We start from the raw sequence: 23,291 nt of genomic DNA on the forward strand, positions 1-23,291 counted from the left end.
GTAGATCTTAATCACCTAGTATGCCATTATCATGATCCATAAAAGTTAAAAAAAATGACAAAGATTCAGGAGGAAGGGAAAGTAAATAAATGTATGTTTTACAAAAGATCAAGTTAAAAAAATCACATAAAAATAAAAAATTTATTTTTATTTAAAAATAAAAGGGAAAATGTCTTTTGTAGCTCAGAAATACATTAAATAGTAAATAAATTTGATTTTGGGGAGATCCAAAATACATAAATGAGCAATCTGTTTATTTAGGACAGAAATATGCTGGGTCTGCAACTCTGTTTAGAGCCCAGTTGAATCATGTTTTTGGTAAGATCTAATTGCCATCACAATTTGTATCTTAGGACTTTATAGTCAGGTACAACATCAAAAATATGTTTCTAAGATAAGCAGGTCTCTTTTTACATTTCAAAAATACATGGGGCACAACTATGATAGTGATTTTTTAAAAAGCTTGATGTTGGATTTCAATTATTATATTTTAACAAAGTTTTTTTTTTTAAGTTATTCCTTCATTTCAGAAACTTGTATTTCCCTGTTGTTTCTTCACATCATTTTCCAGTCTTGAATTTACAGATAACTTTATATTAGGAAAAAGAATCAAATGCTCCTCACAATACCAGTTCATCACCCAGAAAATATGGAGATAATTCCAATTTTAAAAAGCTTTTTAAAGCATACATCAAACCAAAAATGAACTAAAGCGACAATATATCACACTTTTAAACCACAGAAATAAGAAAATTCATGAGGTAAGCAGACTAATTGTTGAAAACAATTTTAAAACAGTGTAAGTCATGCCTTTCTCACTGCTTTAGGAAAAAATGATAAATAATAATATAACCAGAAACTCAGGTTTCCTTTTGGTATTCATCATTTTAAGTGTAAATCATTCATATTTCCATTTATTGCCTGAAATTAGCAAAACACAACTTTTTTCAAATTCTGCATTATTCTGGGAAAACACAGTCCAATATTTATGACCAGAGGTCCTTGGAAAAATGATTGGGCCGAGAAAGAAGCCTAACGTAATTTTAAAAATGACGACATAAACACTGGATTTGGGGATAAACTAAGATTTTTTGGACACTTAAAAGTATACCAATTTCAAAGCTGGTTTTGCCAACAATACTTATGTAGGCAAACTAGAACTTGCCATCTTCTTTTTTTTTCAGAGGCCTTTTTTTCCTTTGGTTGAAAGAAAAATTACCCTCTATTAACTCTGAGATCCTTTGGGAAAGAATATCCTAGCCTTTCCTTGAAAGTCTTCCCACCTCTACTGTCAAGCTAAAACAAAGCTTGTTTCTTCCTCCCTACTGGTGAACTCTAATCAGCTTGTATAGGAGGGAAAGAAACAAATACTGTACCTGGACAGTGAAAGGTACATGACTTTACCAGCGAGTGCTTTCTTGAGATAAGATGAAATGGTGAAAGCACTTTCAAATATAACGTATAATGTACAACGGGAAGGCTAAACTAAAGGAAGAGAGGATGGTTTTGTGAGCTTGGTAGGGCTTGCAACAGAAAAGAATACTGGAAAGTTACACATTACTACTCCCTAAAGAGACGTTGATTACACACACACACACACACACACACACACACACACACACACCCCGTTACTTAGCACCCAGGAAGATATCTGAACTCCAGCTCTCGTCTTCTTACAGCTGGTTAAGTGTACCCTCTCCTCACCTCGGTCCGAGCACTAGAAAAAAAAAAGAAAACGAAAAAGAAAAGTTATTTATTCCGGCAATGCAAGGTCTTTGGGCTTCTCATTCAACATCTCTCTATACTTTGGTCCCCAGGGGAAACTGCAAACCTTTATCTCCTGGTCTTCAGCGGTTCCTATCGGCTCAGTAGGGAAGGGTGGGGGCAAGTGGGAAAATCCTTAAGGAAAAAGGAGTCACCCCTGCGTCCAAAAGTATTGGAAGTGCTCGCTCGTATCTGCTTGTGGTCCGTGCTGGTGCTCCGCCGCCGCCCCTCAGTGAAGTCCGAGAAGCGGCCAAGTTTAAAGTGAAACGAAGATGGAAGCACTCTCTCTCCCTGTTTCTCAGAGAGTCCCTTAACTTATTTCGCCGCAGGTTCTTGCCCTGGACTTTTCGGAAACCTTTTTTCACTTCAGGGGACAAAAAGCCACAGGGGCAGCGCTGATGGTTTTAGTGGAGAGTCTCCTGGCCTGCAGTGGTGTCCGCTGATGTATTTGTCCTTGGTGTCCCTTTGGTTTATTTTTCTGAGGTGTCGGAGGTGTCGCCACGCAGACCCGCTGCTGCGCGAGTTTGCCACCAGCTCTCGAACTCTAATCGTCCGGCGCCACCCGGGCTCCGCGGAACTCGCCCCAGAGCCCCGGACCCGGTGCCGCCAGCGAACCTGGAAGGAGGAGGCACAGCAGGAACTGCGGCCCCTGAGCCGAGCTCCTTCGGAGCAAAGCCTCCGGAAGAGTTGCGCGGATTCCTAAACCCCGGATTGGACCTGGAGCCCGGTGGGCGTAGAGAGGAAGAAGGAAGAAGAGGAAGGAGGAGACACGAGAGCACTTTCCACCTCAAGCGCCAACACCCCTCGCATCCTCTCCTGAAAGAGGCAGCTGTGTGGGTCCTGCCTACGCGTGGGTGCACGTGTACGCGCTTGGGAGAGCCCGTGGGTGTGTTCGGGTGTGAGCGCGTCTGGGCACCCGCAGGGCAACGCTGAAGGCTGGGAGAGCTCTATTGGTAGCCAAATTCGAGAACGCCCTATCCTAGGAGGCCACTAGCACGTGGCTTTGACAAGTAGGCCTGGAAGAGGCCCTCATTAGCCAGCTTCCTTCGGCAACTCCCAACTCTTACATTCTCTTTGGGTTCAGACTGGTTTCGGGGCCAGCAGAGATCCGAGCTGAGAGGGAGTTCCTCGCTGGGGCCGAAGACCAAGTGCTGGTGAACCGGTTAAAGAGAAGTGACAGGATTTCCAGGCTCAGGAGATAGGAACAGCTGATTTCACTCGCGGTTCCCAGGAGAAAGACTTTTTCCGGGCTGGAGGGAGGGTAGGGTCGAGGAGAGTAATTCTAGGATTTGTGGCGAGAAAAGTCGACCTCCGCCGGCGGGGCCCTGTCTTGCTTTCTCCCCATCCCTCTTCTCTTTCCTGCTTCAGACCTGTTCCCTGTCCCAGTAACCTTAGTGGCCTGGTCTGGCTTGTGACGACTATTGGGTTTACTTTCTGCCCTTGACATACTAATATGTGACCAACTTCAGTACTGGTAATGTCTGATGCTCAACTGAGTTGATTCTCAAATATAATATTCTTTTCAGCTTTTGCGCCCATCGATTAGTAAGTAAACTACCACCTACTACTAAGGGGACGGTGGAAACCAGTCGCAGGCGACTGAGACCCCTAGGTCAGCAGTCCTCCATCTCAGATATTCCTGGCGGGTTATAGCTAATGACTTTTCCCTGTGCCATAAGCAGTCACAGCCTGACCCGGTGATACTCCTTTACCCCGTAACCGTGGGGCAGTGGGCGGTCAGCAAGTCCCCCCGTCGCAAAAGACTGGGGACGCCCCTGAAGTTCGCCTTCATGCTCCAGATTTTCTGCTTTCTCCCCTCCCCCTGCCTGCAACGCCCCCGCGCCTCGCCTGCCCCGGGATTTGCCGGCGCCTGGCTGGCCCTTTACTCCAGCCCTGGGTAAATCAGCCCGGAACTCGCCAGGCTCCGAGGCGCGGAGGGAGGCGTGGCGGCCCCGGCGAGGGTCTCGCCCGACTCCCGGAGTCTCGGCGGCGCAGCAGCTCCTGTCACTGCGGCGAGGGTCGGGCTCACGGCCGCGCGCCCCGCCGCCGCCACCGCCTCCATGCTGCAGCGCGGGGCGCAGTTCCTCCCGGCCCGGCGGCTGCAGTCGTCCAAACACGCCGGCTCGGGAAGCCCGGAAGCCGGGCCCGCCCGGGCCACAACCACAGCGCGGGAGTCGGGCCGCCAGCCTCTCGCCTGAGCCGCGGACTCGCCCGGAAGCCGCGGGCAGCGGGCGGGGCACTGTGCAGTGGCGCGTAGGAAGACTGCCGCGGTGTGCAGAGCGGTCCGAACTGAGGACTCTGTGTGCGTGCGCGCGGGGGTGCGTGTGTTTGCGCCTGTTTTTCGTTCTTCCCTCAAGGATGGCAATGGCTTGCAGCTGGCTGCTCCCTTAGGATTCTAGAGTTTGTGGAGCTCTAGGTTGTGAGCACAAACCACCCATATAATCCATTTTGCACGGGCGGTTTATATCAGGAGAAAAAAAGCGCAACTGGACGGGGGTGGGGCAGACCAAGGAAACCTTATGGAAATACAAATACGCACGCACAACACTCATAAGAGAGAGGAAGAATGAAAGACCTGGTAAGATGTCTGTAACCTTCCTGCTGGCCCTTCCATTTTTCCGGAAAGATTCTGGATCGTTTCTACCTTTTGAAGTCATCTTGGCATCTATTTTTTTGTAAGCTCTCTCCAGCTTAGTAGCGTGCGTGAGGGCGTGTGTGTATGTGTGCGCGCGCTTATCTGATGCATTTGACTGTCTTTTGTACAACTGCCCAGAAGCAAATGTGTTAACTCGGCGGTCCCCCTCGATGCCTGGCTTCTCGCAGAGCGCGGAGGACGCCCAGACCCATTTTCCAGTCTGGATTCGGAAGGGCTGCTCAGCTTTGGACCCTTGTGTGTGGATCGCTTTACCCAGAGGCTTGGAAAGCGCCAGTATTAACCTGCTTACAGGTACATCACAAGGTCACCAGAGGGTCTTGCAGCCGTCTTGTTTCTGTGCATCTAGACCTTCCTGTCTTGGCCCGAAGGATATTTACGTTTCGGTCGACATAATTTGAAGCCAAAAGTTCAGCCTGTCGAGCTGGTTTCTGCACAATCAAGGTAAAAAGAATTGCCTTTCAAACTGCTCAACAAAATCCCCGACTCTTCGACTCTTCCTTGCTGGTTCCTGGCTCTTTTGCCTCCCCACCAAAATGTCACCAGCTCTTGAATTACGTGGATTTGGGTTGGAGGAGAACTTGAAGGAAACGTGATAGAACCGCTATGCTAGACCACTCTCTTTGCTGCCCGTGGTCCTGTGGGCATCGAAGCCGATCGTGAGAAGGACCAGTCACCTCCTTGCTTTTCCTTCCCCGTGCTGTACTGGGTGTGTGTGTGTGTGTGTGTGTGTGCAAGTGTGAATGCGAGTGCGCGCGCGCCTGTCTGCGAGTGTGTGTGTGTGTTTGAGTGTGTTTCTGTGTGTGCGTGCGCGGCCGCCCTACCTCTGCCCGATTCCTGGGTGCAGAAACGCGGGTTTCATGGGGCGATCGCCGCGGATCCCCCGCCCAGCGCGACCTGCGGGCAACGGCGGCAGTGGCAGGAGCCGCCTCTCGGACTCCCTAGGATGCGGGTGCTGAGCTATGGCAAAGGGCAGCGAAGTGACGAGCGAGACCCACGTACGACTGTGAAAGCCACCTGGAAACACCTTACCGGGATTGTACCTGCGGGCAGAAAGTCTTCCTACGCCCGTCTTTCCTCTAGAGGCACCAGGTAACAAGCAAACGACTTCCCGCCTCACCCAGTTTCCCTCTGATCTTATTTCTAGTGTCTTATCTGCATTGCAGGCTACTTTACTTATTAATGTTTTGAAAATCATTAAGAAGGGCTGGGTATTCAAGGGCGCTCTGTGATGTAATATAATTTCTAGTAGGTGGAATATAAATCTATACCTGAGCATTTAATCTAGTAGTGAAAGCTAAGAAAATATGGATACGCTCCACCCTAAGTGATGTTTTTGGAAGCTAGGCGTGTTGAACCTGTCTGAAGATGCCAGAGATTAAAGTCCCGTGTTTTCTTCAGGCTATGGTTGCCACGGACCATTTGGTATCCAACCCTCCCCAGATTGTGGAGTGTGAGAGGGTGTTTGGTTTCCACCCATCGTTTCAGGCAGGGATCACTTTGACCCTTCTCTTCCTCTGGTGCCAGGTTGTTTTCCTGATTGTCGACGAGCTTGCCAGATCCTTTAGTAGTTGTAAATTATGCATCTGGAGACTTTAATTCGAAATAGAGTTTTCTTGGAACTTGCTTTGAGTGGAAGGGAATTCATTGCCACGGGTGTATGTGTTGAGATACGGTGTTTAACTGCCAGGGTTGCTTTTATGTAGCAAAATAGATCCATATCTAGAGGAGCGCTGCTAAAACCACAACCTCAGTCCCCAGCTGCATTGTCTCGCTTGTGGAGAGGGGCTTGTACGCGCGTGGTTTGTTTTTATTTTGTTCTGCTTTTTTTTTTTTTTTTGGTTTGTCTCTGTATAATGTGTATTTTGAAAATTCTTGCCAGTGCCTTGATTTACAAGGAGTAGGGTGGATTTGCGACTGCCTAATTAACATATTGGGTCTGATATGTTAAAAATGGAGATTCCCACAGCCGGCTGAGGCAGAACAAATTTAGTGAACTTCCAAAGCCTCTTACCTTCGCACCTTATTTCTCTCATTTCCTATCCCATCACCTCTGCGTCCCCTACAGAAAATTTCTCTCCCTTCTCGAGGGCATTAGGATTAAGAAAATAAAGCACTTCCAAAGTAGTCTCATCAATGTTTTATTAGACAGTGAAGGCGGTCAGAATAATTCAGCTAGGGAATGCTCGTTTGTCTCCCGCCTTTGGGAGCTGCCTGCTCGCTGCACTCAACCAAGGGTTTGGCTCAGCCGAGCGCACGGTGCCCTGCTCCTGGAAGCAGTGACTGGGACTGCTCCGCGGGTTTCTCTTTGCTGAAGCCGCTTGGAAAGTGGAGGGGCGCTGCCTGCTTTTCCTCCGCCCGCTGCATTTTTAAAATAGATATCCGTATGATGGTATTTGCGGACTACAAGCCGGTCGCTAGCTAGCTGCTGTCGCTGTCCCTGCGCCTTGATGTCCCCGACTACTCTGGAGATTGGGCTCGGCTGCTGCTTCAGCCCTCGCAGGCTGGTGGTGCTACAAGGCCGTGTTTGCAGCGGGCTTGGGGGCTGGGCTCCGCCACTGCAGCTGCCAGGCCCGCGTTGACACTTTCTTGGGGCCGGGCGGGAGAGCTCAGCGGGCCCCCTGGCAGACAGCGGGCGCATCATGGCAGAGGTGGCTGCCTGGATTTGAGACGGAGGAAGTGGAGAGACACACATGGAGGGGGGGGGGGGGGGCAGTGAGGTCCTGCCCGATTTCCTTGCGCCTGCAGCCCCCTCTCCCTTCTTGGTAAATGAATATTCAAGTACATAGAAGGAAAGCTGGCTGGCTGCAAAAATGCCTTGATATTCACATACTGCATGATTTCTCAGGATTCAAAACCTGAAACGAAGTGTGCTTTTCCTAGGCCTCCATTTGTTCCTCTCTTCTCTCCCCTCTTGCTCTCCTGGATTTAATCAGGTCATTTCTACTCCTGTTTTACCTCCAGTTGAAATACCACTGGAAAGACTGCTACCTACCCGCACCCCAACTCCAATAAACACGAAGGAGTTGAAGGCCACTCTTTAGACAGATTTGCTCTGTAACTTTGAGCTCTAGGGAGAGCCAAGAAAGAATAGGGAGTATAACTCGACTTTAACAGAAAAGCAGGTCCCCCCTCTACTTTTTGAAGACTCAGAAAGAAAAGGGTACTGCCTGCATACATAAAGACTAAAAATAACTGAATTTGAGAGGAATTAGGTGAGAATTTTTCTTTTCTTTCATCATTTCCTTTTTCTCTTTTAGTGAATTTATTTGTATTTCTCCTATTGCTCAGAAAATCATAGTCAGAAAATTGATTTGTGTATACTAAAAATCTGACAGAGATACCTTTTTGTCCCCCAGATTTCTTCAGAATATTATTACAACAGAAACTTATAGCATACTCATAATATTTGTTAGCAAATAAGCCATCCCTGTTTAGAGGGTGCCCAAGAAGGATGGGATACTGGTGGAGAATATTAGTACTTGGGAAAATTTTGTGTTTTCTCCATGTCCCTCATTTCATTTCACCCTGGCCTTTTCTCATTAAGGATTCAGTCCTTTGCAGGTTAAGTCTTGTCCTTGTGCCCTCATCCTCTGCGAAGGTTGAAACAAATGTATTAACTGGATGTTGAGTGATCAGACGCCTAAACATAGATTGTGGTGTGATTCATGTTTAAAAATGCTATTCATTGGTGCAGACTGGAGGTAGGTGAAATGTCAAAACCAGATAGTCCCCCTAGCATAGAGTTTCATGTATAGAAGTTCCTTAAAAAATGGAGCCTTCTGCCTCCCTTCTCTTCTCTCTTGTCTGGAGAGACAGAGAGGTGCAAACCAGTTTGAGGATCTGAGTCCACTGCCCTTGGTCAGCGTTGTACTTAGAGCTGGCTTGACTCACTAATAGGTCAAGACTATCAGATATTGATAGAAAATTTCCTAGAAAAACTTTCCTTCCTTGTCAGCTCTCTTGTGGTCACTAACAAGAGGGGCAGAACAATAGGAAAGCTAGGATACCCATGGACACAGATGTGAGCATATAGGCAGGCGGAAAGGAGTTGTCATGTAGCTCCTGTCCTCGAGACCATTCCTTTTTGTCATTTTTTCACTTTCTCTTTTCAAGAGGAGAATGACCTTGAGCAACACCAGTCTTCTGTGCTTCGTATACCTCGTTTCCTCCCTCAAACATGTGATGTATATATGAACACACACACATACATACATACACACACACCTGAGTTTTGAAATGAGATTCTTGTGCTTATGTGTTTTGGGAGGGGTTCATCAAATATATCTCTGATTGATACCAGCCAGAGGTGATTTTCTTTCCTTTTCCATAAGAGTATGTAGCAAGAGCTGTGGTAACTTGAGGCAAGATTGCCCCACCCTTATCCCCTCTTCCAGTATTTTTATCTCATCTGTCATTCAGTGTATTCCTGGTATTAAAGCAGTGTCTGATTATGGCACTGGTGTTTAAATGACCATCATATGTTATAACTGCCTTTTATCTTTTTATGAATGACCATAAGTTCCCTTTTGTGCATTTAAACCAGTGTTCTGTTTCCTCTTGCTTCTTAAAGCACTTTAGACTTCTTAGTTTTGCTGAGTTTTCTAGCTGGTGAAATTAGGATCTTGCTTTCTGCTGATACTATTGCTGTGTTGATATGTGGTTGGGATGAAATGCCTGCAGATTTCTAACAGTGTTCCTGCCTCTACATAAAACTACTACATCATAGTTCTATATCATAACTTAGTTATTATATATCTATATCATAACTATATATGATATATCTATATCTATCTATATATAGATATATCTATATCTATATCATAACATAGTTCTATATCATATCCAGTTATTTTAAGGAAAATTTACTATAAATAAGATTGCTAAGTATTTTTGCCAATTTTAAGGTTAGAAGAAGAAAGCTACTTGAAAGTTTCTGATGGCTTAACTGGCTAATCTACTGACTCATTCCAGTGAATTTTATTTTCTGTTTACTCAGAAATGTAATATACTGGCATTACTTTCAGAGTTTTGTGTATAGTATAAATGGTTCTGAGTTTTATGTTTCATTGAAGAGTAAAGATATAAATTCAGGCCTTTTAATAGATGCGTTTGTGACCCTGTAGGATACATGACTAACTGGTAATTTTGCTAAATCATTCCACTGACACACATGTGCATAGCTCTGCCTTGTTCAATAAACCTTGAGAGTGAGACTACTTATTATATTTCTACAGCCCACATTTTTATTCCTGTGGCATCCTTCAATCATTGAGGACTATTTAAAATCTAAGGCGGTATAATTTGTCCATTACATGGTGTGTTCATGGTGAAATTAAGAAGTGTTATGTTTATAAGTATTGAAGCTATTCTGGTTAGAGGTGTACCATTTTTATTATGATCTATCAACATAAATTATATGTTATTATGAAAACTCCTGTTTTATGTAAGTATAACAAGAGCTAGAAAAAATAAAGAATTTAATTCAGATATAGTGCTGTTTTTTAAGCTTTTCCATCTTAGTGTTCTGATAGATTCTATTCTGACAGAATGCTTTTTACTGATCTATGACATAATTTAATACTAATTATGAAGATGGTTAACAAGTGATAGAAAATTACAAAGGAATTACATGGTTATATAAATGCTCTGTCACTTTACTGATAACAAGTAAGTCACATGAAAAGGGTTTTTTATTTAAACTACAAACTACATCCGTAAGGTTTCTCGGAAATTGGCTTTGATAGCCTATGTTTATTAAGTTACAGACTTGGTCACATTGGGAGGAAAATGCCAATTGACCAATTTAAGTGCTCTTAGAAAATATATCTTTTAATAAAATCTGTCTAATTGTAAACCTCATGCTTTTCTTCTTTTCTTTGTAGGAGCATATATGTAATTTATTGCTTTTTAAAAAGCTTCCAATGAAATATTTTGAAATTGGTGTTATTATAATCCTTATGAAGAACAATTAAGAATTACCACTGAATGTTGAATCTATTTTAGATTTTGTAACAAAAAAAACTCTCCAGAAAAGTAACAAGATACAGGAATAAAGTTGTAGGATCCTTTCACCAGCTCTGAGAGTGTTTCTGAATTCTTAGAAAAACAACAAAAGAAAATGCCAATTAGTTCAATAGATACTCAATTAGAACTAGTACACTTAATCAAGAGTTAGAAGCCAAAACAGTGCTGTTTACATTACTGTATTTTCACTTTGCCCTTTGTAGCTCTTTTAAGGAGTTGCTAAAGAGACCTAAAGGACATATATTAGTTGCTCTCCAGATTCTGTCACCCATGTTGACTTCTCATTTCCTGTCTTGAAGTAATCATGAATCTTAGTGGTATCACTTCCAAAGTTATGTTTGCATTAAAGTGATTTACTAGTGGAAACATATCAACTCTGTAACCATGAAAACTAACTTTCTTGTACCTTCTTTGGAAGTAAAGGCTGTGGTATTTTCTCAATAATTAGCTCTTTTTGTTATTTTTTCCCATGGTGTAAAAAGTTAGGTTACCAAGTGATTTATGTGCACTTGTCTTATTAGTGCTAAAGCATTTGTATAGCAGTGTTAAAATGCATATACTTTATAGGGAAACGTTGAACACTGAATTGAGTACTCAGGACATATGCTTTATTCTACATGGATAGAGTTATCATTATATCACTAATATTCACTAATATATCACTAGTATTCACATATATTTTAATTTGAAATGCCTCACTTAACAGAAATATGCCTACCTTTAAATTGAAAATTTGGGGTTATTTATAGTAATTGTGTAGGACATTTGCCTTGTATTGACTCTTCAAATGTCAGGCACTTTGTCAACCTGTAACTAGACATTGGATGCTGACCTCAAGAAACTTATTTTCTTAGTAACATGAAAGATATAAACAAGTGTATAGCTTGAAAATAACTGATATTTTAAAATTCTATTTTGATATTTTATGCTTTGTAGTAGGGAAGACAGAGGAAATCAGGAAATCGTAACTGTGTTTTGTGGACAATGGTATTGCACAGTGGTTAGAAGCATGAACTTTGGGATTTCATATACCTGTGTCTCAGACCTGTATAACCTTGAGCGAGTCTTATAACCTGTCTCTTAGTGTCCTCACTTCTAAATGAAGCTAATAATAAAAGACACTTAGCTGTAGTCATCATCATCATCACCATCATCATTATCATCTCTTCATTAGCTATCATGAGGGTAAAGGAGAAAACTAAAAGAAGTGGTAATTGAATGACTTCAAAGCCTATTCTTGGGGCCATAGATGCTCAGGATTCCAGGGAATGCTAAAGGTCATCCAAACCAGGGGTCGTGCAGTCCAGTGTGCTCAGAGATCAAGCAGAAGATGTAAAGCAGGAAATCTGGCTGGCTTTAAGAAATTGTAGGCTGTAGGATCTCTGTTATACTGGAGAGTGCCTGACTTACCCAAGACATTCAAATTTAAATTCATTTTAACCCCTGATGAGTTTGGCATTATGAAACTTCTGAGTTATTCTGACATCCATTCAATCTTAAATTTTTTGGAAAGCATTCCTGCCATGTGGTCATCTTGACTCAGCTTGGATACCTTCAGTGATTCCAAAAATTACTCCATATAAAGTAGATTATTCCAATTTGTATAGTCTTATCATAAAATTCCTTTTTGGGATTGAGCCCAAAATGTGGTATCCTGTGGCTTCTGATTAATTTTAATATGGGAGGAGAGACACACAATAAGTCTAATTCCCAGTAACAGTACCTCAAATATTTAAACTCAGTTACTCAAGATCCCTAACCGACAATTGCTCTGCTTATGATTAAACATAACTTGACCTAAACAGGTTTGGGACAGTTTTCTACGTGTCATGATTTCAAGCCTTTTACCTATTACACTCAGTAAATTTTAGCTATCATAAATCTTCATCATTACCCTCTTTGAGATAGGCTCCAATTTGTTTTCTTGCTTCTTATTGAATTATGTTACCAGCACCAATAAGCCCTGTGGGTCTACTAGCGTAGAGTTGAGCAGGGCCATTGTTTCCTTACTCTTGACACTGGAGAAAGCCAGGTACATGCGGTAATCCTCCATCTAGCACTCCTGTCAGATAGTACTGTTTGATCAATGACTTCTTCCCTTTTGAGCCTGGACAAGTCTTGAACATGTATCTCTAAGATGCTATGACTTGTCAATTCAAGTTTTGTCACAAGATTTAAAGTATTTGCCATTCTGAGTCTAGGCACTAGTAAAGATGCCTGAGAACACACTTTCAACATTCACATCACATGATTTGCTCCTAGTGCTCAAATTAATTAAATCTTCTCCACTAAATATTGAGACAAGTAACATAAATTTCAGTGTTGGTGTTCATAATATATACGAGAAACAATGGAATGGAGTAAGACAAGGTGGATTTTCACCTCGCCCTAACTTTATGGGTTGGCTCTCTGATTTAGACAAGAATGATTCAAGGCCCGTTCTTTGATCCGTTTACCAAATATTTCTTCATTATTTAATTCATGCTTTGATACTCTGCTAGCCATTTCTCCTTTGAGACACAAAAGCCCAAATGGCATAGATACCACTCTGGGAAGCTGAAATCTCAAGTGAGGAACACATATTCTTTCAGTGAGGTAGCCCTAGGCCTGAGTCAGTCTTGATGGTATTCTCATATCTCTGCCTCTTAACTTACCCTTAAACCTAGATGATGTTGATTTCTAGTATATTTACTAACTTAATTTGTGTTACCTCCTCCATTATTGAATAAAGTCCATGTTTAGGCTCCTAGTAGTTTCCCCAGCCTTCATATGAGGTCACCTCCTAATTTCCAACAAAGGGAAAATTATTTGAATACAAAAGGAAATAGTCAAACTCCCTTTATCTGGTATCCTTGTAGAATGAGTCTTCTCCTTCTTGACCATTCTCCATGGTCTTGAATGTTATTCTTTTGAGGCATCATATTTAGAAATGCTTTTTTTAGATGTTTACTTTTAATGGAAATGCTGATAGTTATTAAAATTAACACACTAATTCTGAATATAGTTAACCTTTTCTTAATGACTTCATGTCTTCATTGTATATGTTGGTGATTGCAGAAAGCCCTTGGGGACCAGCCCATGACATGTTTAAGGCAGCTTATACTGATATTAAATTTTCCCCAACTTCTTTTCCTTCCCTTTATCTTCTGTGTATGATTAAAAACATTTTTTTCTTTGTTCTCATATAGCTAACATTTTTTTTCAGTGGGTCTGTTTTCCTTTTTAACAGACTGATTGGAAATTTATTGACAGAGTGGTAAGATTATTAGCTGTTTTTGTAAAATAGAGCCTGAGGATGACTAAAATTCTAAGATCCTCTCTATTGAGGAAAGCACATGAGTTTTCCTCCACGTACTATGTGGAAAGCACTGAAAGATGCTAATGTCTCCATGTACTATGTGGAAAGCACTGAAAGATGCTAATGTATCTTGCATAATATATGATTAGATGATGATGATGATGGTGAACAGGATCATCATCGTCATCATCACTTTCTGAGAATGTCCTTTGCGTACAGTGTTGGTTTTTACTTTCTTCTAATCCATGAAATAACCTTCAGCTTAGGTATGATTGTATACATTTATAGAGGAGCAAGTCTGAGGCTGAGGACAGTTTCCTTGTCCGTGATTATATGACTAACAGACAATAGGGCTAGAATTCAAATACAAATATTTCTGATTCTAAAGAAGATGCTATATTTGCTATATGTAGATTTCCCTTTTCTCCTATCTCTTAAAGCTGTTTTTTGTTTATTATTATATAAATGTGTTTTTAACCTCTTTCAAGGATGCTGGCTATCTTCCGAATATGCATCTTATTCTCAATTTCTTTTCCCTTTATTGTACTCTATGAATTGCCATGTTTCATATCTGGAGGTTTTTGAAAGACTTTATGGTTATCCATTAGGGGATTCTCTAGCTGTTTGCATTGAGAAGGGAATGTTTGGTCCTGAGTCTGGAATATAAGTATATAATATTAATAATAATTTTTTTTTTTTGCTAAACAAGACTGTGTGATTTTGGGTGATTTACTCAATCCCAATTCCCATCTGCAAAAGGGACTTGCAAGCCATTATAAACTGCCTGGTACATCTAGGTAATTAATAAATAATTGTTCCCTTTAGTGCTTTTCCTAGTATAGAAGAATCAGAAAATTCTGTGAAATGTTAGGACTGGATGGAACTTGGAGATCACTCTGTTTATCATTAAAACTTTTGCATGTGTCTAATTGTGCTTTACATTCCACTTGCCTCTGTGTGCAGGCTGCTGTTGCAATACTTAATGAGTGCCTCAGGCTTTAGCCCCAGATACCCCTCCCTTTGGGACGGGGTCAGAAAAAAGTCAAATAACAAATTCATTTCTTCACCTTGTATCCAAATTTCTGTGCATTATTTCAATGACAGAGGGGCCTGACATTAGCCAAAATCTGATACTTAATTCTTGGTGTATCTGTTGGCAGAATGGACCATTTCTAGAGAAAGCCCTGTGGTCTGTTCCCATCTGCGATTTACGTTCTTACCTCCCTTGATGAATTCAGAATAACCACAAATCCATTGCAGGTTTTCCGATTGAGAGTAGATGTCTGTTTACCTTCCCCTTGAATCTGGATTGGCCTTGCAACTTGCTTTGAACAATAGTTGTGGCAGAAGTAATATGGTGTAACTTCCAAGCCAAATCCTCTAGAGACCATGTATCCTTCACTCTTAACCTCCTGGAGAAATGTTAACATCATGCGAAGAAGCCTGGGAACCCCTGCTGTAGGTAAATGGCCCAAGTGATCTCTAGCACCAATGGCAAGACATACTAATGAAGCCATCTTACACCATCCAGATACAATTAAGCTTCTGAGTAATTATAGTAACATCATGAGTGATCACAGGTGAGAGTAGCAGAAGAACCTGCTCTAGTTGATGGTTGGAAAAGATAACTGAGACAACTACCACCCGCCTCCCACCTGCCTGCCTTGGGTGATGGGACATAGCCAGCCACCATGCCTATTTTGGAAAACAACCCTGCCTCCTTTTTTTTTTTAATTCTTTCAACAGATATTTGTTAAATATCTACTATATTCAGGCATGCTGCCCCTCCCTTTCTGGATTCATGGATTTCCCCCCCCCCGCTTTTTTTTTTTTTTTCTTGCGGTACGCGGGCCTCTCACTGTTGTGGCCTCTCCCGTTGCGGAGCACAGGCTCCGGATGCGCAGGCTCAGCGGCCATGGCTCACGGGCCCAGCCGCTCCGCGGCATGTGGGATCCTCCCGGACCGGGCACGAACCCATGTCCCCTGCATCGGCAGGCGGACTCTCAACCACTGTGCCGCCAGGGAAGCCCTGGATTCATGGATTTTTGAAGAACAGTATATTTTTTTCTTAAGCCGTTGGAAGTATTGGCGGATTCCTCAAATGCCTCAAGTTTCATCAGATTGATTTTTCCTAAGATGGATGAATGTATGTGAGAATTAATTTTGATTTGCCTGTTTTCTATTATAGCCACTTATCACCTGCCTTAGAGAAGCTTCCATGAAAAGGTTGTCTTCTTATGCTAGGGATCATGCTAGTCACCTAAAGCACGAGGGAGAATTTGTCTTTGTTTCTTCAAGTTACCTTTGGGCTTGGTTTGGTTCAGAGTGACATTTTGTTATTTCTCCAAGATTTCATTTTACCTTCTAATTATGTTTTAGTGATTCATATTTACTATTCATTTCTTATGTAAATTAAATCTAGATTGCACAATTACTTTATTCTGGAACTTCATATACACCTCATTTTATTTAATAATGTTCTCATTTATGTATCAAATTACTCTACAGGAATTTGATATACTGTTATAGATATAATAAGGTGCAGAGTATAGGCCATGGGGCAGTGCAATTATAATGGTTTTCTAGCTTTCTGATTACTATTTATTTGCAAAAAAGTCATAATTACAAAAAGAATAAAGTCAAATTCAATGTTTTTACTTTTGGTAAAAGAGATACATTTGTTGGGGGGGTGCATGAGAATGCGTATCACATTCACCTCAGTATTTTCTACAAAGATGTTTTGTTATGGATTTGAAAGTCTCCCTGGAATGTGTGGAATATGAAATATTTTATTTACATTTTCTTTCTCCTGTATCTTACTGTGATTTTAAAGTTTAATATAAGATAGGTAATATATGTTGTGCTAATCATTCGAAATTTCTGCTTGTGAATTCTAAAATAACCAAGTACCTATTCTATTTGCTACTTGTTGCAATATACATTAAAGTTGAATTTTTTAGCATGGTAGTATCAATTTCCTCATCTGTAAATGGGGCGAATGTTGACCTCCCACGGCCTACTGTGAGCAATAATGCATTCCCAGCACTTCACACATTAACTGGCAAATGATGGAATGCTCAAACAGCACTAGCAAAATATATGTCCTTGTATTTTATATATCAGAGTGTAATATTTGGTTTGAGTAGATTGTCAGCTTGCAAACATCTTTCTACTTTACTTTGTTGAGGTCCCAAATTGAAGGACTCTTCTAAGATAATATCAGGCAATACTTTGCTTCCCATTTGAATGCAGAAGTTTTTAAAAAAAAATATTAACAAAAAAGCAAACTTTCATATAGATCTAGAATAAGTATTGTTAAACTAGCTGGAATAATATTTTAAGAGAAACATCTCAAATAATGTATGGCTTTTAGAACATGATTAGGAAAACTGAAGATAATAATTATTTTACCACTTATCTAATAGGCACAACCAATGCAAGTTGTTTAGAGTTTTAAAATTATACAATTTGGGGGAGCTTGTGAGGAGAAAAATATATAAAATTACAAACCCAAAAGTTAGATAAAGTATCTTGTAAGGGGCCTCTGTGTGTAACACTGGCTTTGTGGCCTATCTGCTTTTCTTATTAAGGACATGTTCAATGAATTCAGGAGAAAATTAGTAACTTTCTTTTTATTTTCCTGATTAGGAAACTGATTTTGTGGTTGTTTAGACTAATTTGTGCTGAGAAATTTTTAAACTCATGGTAGCCTCTTTAATAGTTCTAGTACTTCTTCAAATATATTTTTATTAATTGAAAATTGAAATATTTATCTAAGTAGCCATATGACTATATGACTGTAGCACTTCTTGTTTTATTGGGATCAAAATAAATGGAGAAATCCATATGTGTAATTGGTGACCAAATTTTTCCAGTGATGTTGGAGAAATAGTTTATTCAATTTGAGGTGATGTCTATAGCATTACAATTGATAACATGGAAAAAATAATTATCTCTAAAGTATATTCAAAAAAGAAGCAGATTCTAGGCAATATTTGAGGAAAATAGAGAATTTCAGTGAAATCATGCTTGGTACAAAATGTGCACTCAGGAGGTGTTGTTTGAAAATTGACATGTACATTAATTAATAAATATTTGTTTTGGAATGTGGCTCTATAGCACAAAAATCTATTTTTCTAAAATAATGGGAAGAAATTAGTTTCATTTTTATAGTCATTTCCTGTAAATTGTTATTTACACTTTAATGTTATGAAAAAGAAAAAAAATCACTATTTTTGAAATATTAAAAAAAGCAGCCCTTGAAAAAAAATGTAATGTCATTCTGAGATTTTCCCTATCTTGTCTGTCCACATATTCCCTCTACAAAATACAGTCTATACAGGGAATGAGAAGTATCAACTCTTTCAAACTGATTCAAAGCACATAGTACAAAATTTTCCTTGATGGGGTAGTAGGTTTTGTGGGAATCTGTGCTTCTTGGATGGAGAGAGAGTCCATGTGAGCTGTGTGTAAATGGAGTTAGTACTCATTCTTGCTGAATTGGTACTGTCAGTAACAATTTGAAGACATGATTTGCCACTGTAAGTTGAAATCATGTGTTGATTATATAGCAATCCAAGGAGGAGAGACCTGCAGGTGAAAGAGTGAGACAAACAGAGTGATAGGAGGATCCAAAGCTTGTTAGAGTTCAGGCTGTTTCATCAGCATTCTTCAGCATAAGATTTTTGGTTTCAGCACCTTAAGTTAAGGCTGGAAAACAGGGTTGTGTCACTTGGGACTCATTTAGCTGCAAGTGGAAAACCCAACCCACACTGGCTCAAGCATCTAAGGAATTTCTTGGTTCATACAACCAATAGCCTTAAGCAGGGTTATCTTCAGGTATAGCTTGATTCAGGATTAAAATAGCTGAAAAACGTGGATCCCACTTTTGGCTCTATTTTCTCTCTATTAATCCCTTCTCAGATTTGGAAGGGTGGATTACCTTAGCTTCATATCATCACACTATGAAGTTGAAGTTCAAAGGTAGAAGGAGCAGGACAAGAAAGAGGGAGGGAAGTCAGGGGTAGATAAGGGAGAAGAGCAAGGAGAAAGGGTGGGAAGGAGGAAGGAAGAGGAATTGCTTCCTGACAATCTGAATAAGGTCCTTTAACTGGTTGTTTTCAACCCTGGTTGTTTGACTTGCATCCTGTTAACATCTCTGAACTTGGAACTTGGTTAGAAGGAGTCAGATCACTGCTTGTTTCATTTACTTCTTCTTTCCTCCTATATTTCCTTCCTTCTTCCATGCTTCCCTCCTTTCCTTTCTTTCAGAATTATTTTCCATGGAAAGCCCCTCTCCTGTCCTCCATGTGAAATTCAAAAGCCCATACAGCTTTAGAGAAATTTTAATATTTGGCTTTGATAATCAGTGTTTCATGCTATAGGGGAAGAAGTAGTTTTTCCTCTGCTCTTCTAAGTTCATGGCTGAGACCGCCCTGTAATAAATAAAAAGATGAACAGGATAAAAACAAACAGAAATTTAATAACATGTATACGTCCTATATACGTGGACAATACCCAGGAAAAATGAGTAACTCCCCTAAATGGCCCAAGCCGTCACCTCAAAGACCATCTTTAGCTAAAGACAAAAGATTTTGGAGGGAGGGAGGCCAGTTATGGGAGATTATCAGGCAAAGCACAGTAAACAAGGATATGGTTGTTATGTAGATCTAAGTTGGCACCTTCTCCATTGATAAATTTTTAGAGATTTAGTCACCCTCCTCTTCCTTCCTGGTACAGAGAGGGAGACACTCTTACAGGTGGATATTTTCTTCCTAAATGTAAAATGTCTCTTACTAAAGGGTAACTTCTAGGTATTCAGAGCTTTTCCTATGTCTGCCGTTTCTTAAAATAATAAACCAAGAATAAACTTTTATGCCAAAGAGGCATATTTTGGGGTGGCATATTCTGCTCCCCTTCACTGCTTTAAGATTTCTTAGCAAGTTTTGTTATTTTGGGGGAATTTAAAGTTGTAAAGCCACAGACTTACTGTGAAAATCTTTGAAATGAGTGGGTCTAATAGAATTTACCTACAAAGAAAATTGCATCTGTATCATTGAGAGGTTAAATAACACATTATTTGAATAAGACAAGCTTCATCTTACTATAATAGAACAGTAAGTGGCTATTTGAGTATACACTCACACACACACGTATCCACATAAGCTTATTTATTTTTTATCAAATTCTAAATCTTCATTAATAAGCATGCTGTATATTGTACTATTTGTAATTATTGCACTTTAAAGAAGATTGTAAATAATTTCTAAGCTAAATGGTTTTGGAAAAATAATATTTTATTCAATTTTGAAATAAAGTTTAGTAAAATTATAAAAGAGAAAATGATAATGAATGAATTTAAATATAATTAAAATAAAGTCTCAGGTAGCTTCTTTTTCTCTTTGTAAAACAGCTATTGTACAAATGCTGAATAATTGTTGAAGCTCTTGCATTCGTTTTCATAATCTGTCTTTCAGCCTTCTGAAGGGTAGCATTCTTCATTATGATTTAACTATTTTTTGAAGCCATACTCTCTTCTTGATAGTAGTGTCTCTCCCACTTCCTTTTTAACTGTCTACTATAATTTAATTTTAAGGTTATAGGTGATAATAATGAACTGTTGTAACTGGGATAGACCATCATTTTGTATTGACTTTCCAGTGTGATTTCAGTTGAAGGAAGCAAGTAATAAAGCCCTGGCATGGGGTGACCTGGGTCAGTTTGAGAGCTTTTGCTTTAGCATCAGAGCAGCTCAGCTGTTAAAGTTCAGCCTCCCCGCCACCCCAAAGGCTCATCACAATTCCCACAGGACCATTCATTAAATGAAACTTCCATTTGAGGAATAAAACAGACAAAAATAATGCCGGTGGGATTTTGAAAAATTTCTGTGTGTTTGAGTTCCTATTAAATGGCACATCGGAAAAGTAATCAAACACACTTGTGTTTTGTAGGGAGCACAAAACGTAAGAGAGTTACTGTTGTGTGCACCCTCTATTAAGTGGTTTCAATAATCAATTTTCAGTGTCTTTGTTATAAAACCCATGAAGAAATTTAAAAAAATGTAGCCCTGACTGTTTAGCCTGAATTGATAACTATAGGCAATCTCTACCCATATTTCTATTATATTTTAATTGCACTGGGCAGGCTCCTTAAGATATCATCCATTTTTTAAAATTTGGATAAGTTACCTTCATTTTAGCTTACTTCAACATAGTGGCGATGGAATCATTCCTTTCACAGTCAACTTTTGGTCAGAATACTCTAAAATTAATTATAGTGAAATGATAATTCTGCATTCTTCATTGGAAGGAAGCTGGTGGCAACCTCTGAAGAAAATGCAGTGTGGTTAGCCAATGTTCCTGTTTCTTCTAGTGTAATGTAACTATTTTAATCAATTACATATGCAACAATAAGTTCCTGAATTACCAAGAAGGAAATGTTTCCTGGCAACTATATATAAGGCATTTTGATGTCAAATACCTCGAGCTTCAGCTATCCAGAGTTTGAAGTAACTTCTGTCCCTTACTTCACAATGGGTAGCACATAATCCATATATTTTACTACCTACGCATACTTTAGAATATTTAGTCTTTTAAGTATAGTCCAAGACATTGCACTTTAATCAATGTGGATTGAAATTTGAATGACTGGTTAGGTTTCCTGCAGTTAGTCTTTTTGTGGAAGTATCATTGCTATTATTTAATTAAAATTGACAATAGATTGTTCATAATAGTGAACAAGGAGGATATACTGTAATGTAACATCATATCATTTGCAGTCTCTTCAGGTGATTCTACAGAGGGGAAAAACATTGAGCTGGAAGGTTATCAGCAAAAATAGAATATAGCAAGAGAGTTAAAAATAGTACTGTCTTCCCTGTCTTTTTCAATCCAAGTAGAGCACTCATTGTATGATACTGCACCAAATCTGCAAAGTGCTTTAAAGAGTCACTTTTAATTGAGGTAACCCTGAGCTTTTTGAAGTGTAACCAGTGACAGACTAAAAGGGACATTTTGATTAAGCAGTGGTTAAATTATGAAATACTGTTACTCTATATCACTGCTGGGAATCTTAATTGGTGTGAGGAGTCTAACGAAAGGAACAAGTACAACAACAAAGCAGAAACAAATAAATAAATGAATCATAGTACCTTTTTATATCAGTTCTCTCACAGTTCACACACAGAAAAAAAAAGACTTGTAGTTTTTTCATTCCATTTTTTTTTTTGTTCTTTTGTTTGAATCAATAAAGAATGCCCCTACTGATTTTTTTTTTCCCTTTTTCTTTGTCTTAGTTCTTTAAAAATTGACTAGTTGGGCTTCCCTGGTGGCGCAGTGGTTGAGAGTCTGCCTGCCGATGCAGGGGACACGGGTTCGTGCCCCGGTCCGGGAAGATCCCACATGCCTCGGAGCGGCTGGGCCCGTGAGCCATGGCCACTGAGCCTGCGCGTCCGGAGCCTGTGCTCCGCAAGGGGAGAGGCCACAACAGTGAGAGGCCCACATACCGCAAAAAAAAAAAAAGACTAATAGCAGATAAAAGATGTTAATTACAGGTTAATCAGTTGCCAGTTTAATTGTTAATGAATCAACTCTAAGGATTTATTTCTTGCTAGCATTTTCATTCATATTTTTCTAAGATACAAATTGCTTTGTAATCTTCATCATGATTAAGTGATGGATATTTAGAGATGCATTAATGAACCAGAGAGAATAGTACAGACTGCTTTTTGCTATAGAGTACTCTGTAGTGTACTCCCACATTGTTAAATGTTAAACAGAATCAAGGTATGGCCTTGAAATTTGTCTCATAGATATAGTTATACAAGAAATATATAAGAAACTTAATTGCAATATGAATTATAATAGCAAAAATATATTTTACAAAATACTATATAACCTAAGTATTTATCAATAGTAAGCAGGTTTCTTGACAGAATATTTGCTGCTCTTTAAATAAATGAAATAGATCTATATATGTTGATAAAGAAAGCTGTCCAAAATATATGGCTACGTAAGAGTGGAAGTTATGGTGACTATAATGTTATCCTCTTTGTACGTATGTAAAAATAGACATACGCATATGCAGATGTATATATGTAAAATATGCATACATATATGCAGATGTATGTATGTTTAAAATGTACAGACATATATGTAGATGTATATGTGTATGTATCTAAAATATACATTCACATGTGCAGATACACATAAATGCATATTTATGAATTAACATTCTTGGAATGATACATATACACAAAAAGTAGGTGGTGGTTCCCCCTGGGTGATTTTCAATATTATCCTTTTATGGTGTTTGAAACTTTTTATCACATACACTTAATGATTTATAATAATTACAAGCTTAAATATAAAGTTTTAATAGCCATTACTATTACAGATCAAATAAAATTAAAAATGAATATTTATAAATGATGAAATGCCACTATATGCTAAACTTATACTATTGAATGTTTATATGTCAAAACATCAATGATATTACAAATTTATTTTCTATTAATGAATTTCAGAAATTTAGCAACCCAGCTTATCTAGA

The 23,291-nt window shown here is 39.7% G+C and overlaps 1 protein-coding gene across 5 annotated transcripts in view; it reads left to right on the forward strand.

Moving 5' to 3' along the window:
• Positions 1-3,791: 3,791 nt before the first annotated feature.
• LRFN5 (leucine rich repeat and fibronectin type III domain containing 5) overlaps positions 3,792-23,291 on the forward strand; it is a 254,699-nt gene continuing 235,199 nt past the window's right edge. For 4 of the 5 annotated variants that reach the window (XM_027111122.1, XM_027111126.1, XM_027111123.1 and 1 more), the window contains exon 1: positions 3,792-5,509. The gene's annotated coding sequence lies outside the window, so the exon portion shown is untranslated. The remainder of the gene's footprint in view (positions 5,510-23,291) is intronic. The other variant, XM_027111128.1, reaches the window with a different exon arrangement.

Source organism: Aethalodelphis obliquidens, unplaced genomic scaffold, assembly GCF_003676395.1.
Source record: "Aethalodelphis obliquidens isolate GAN/ISIS:26980383/991018 unplaced genomic scaffold, ASM367639v1 scaffold10, whole genome shotgun sequence".
In the NCBI taxonomy this organism is placed as follows: Eukaryota; Metazoa; Chordata; class Mammalia; order Artiodactyla; family Delphinidae; genus Aethalodelphis; species Aethalodelphis obliquidens.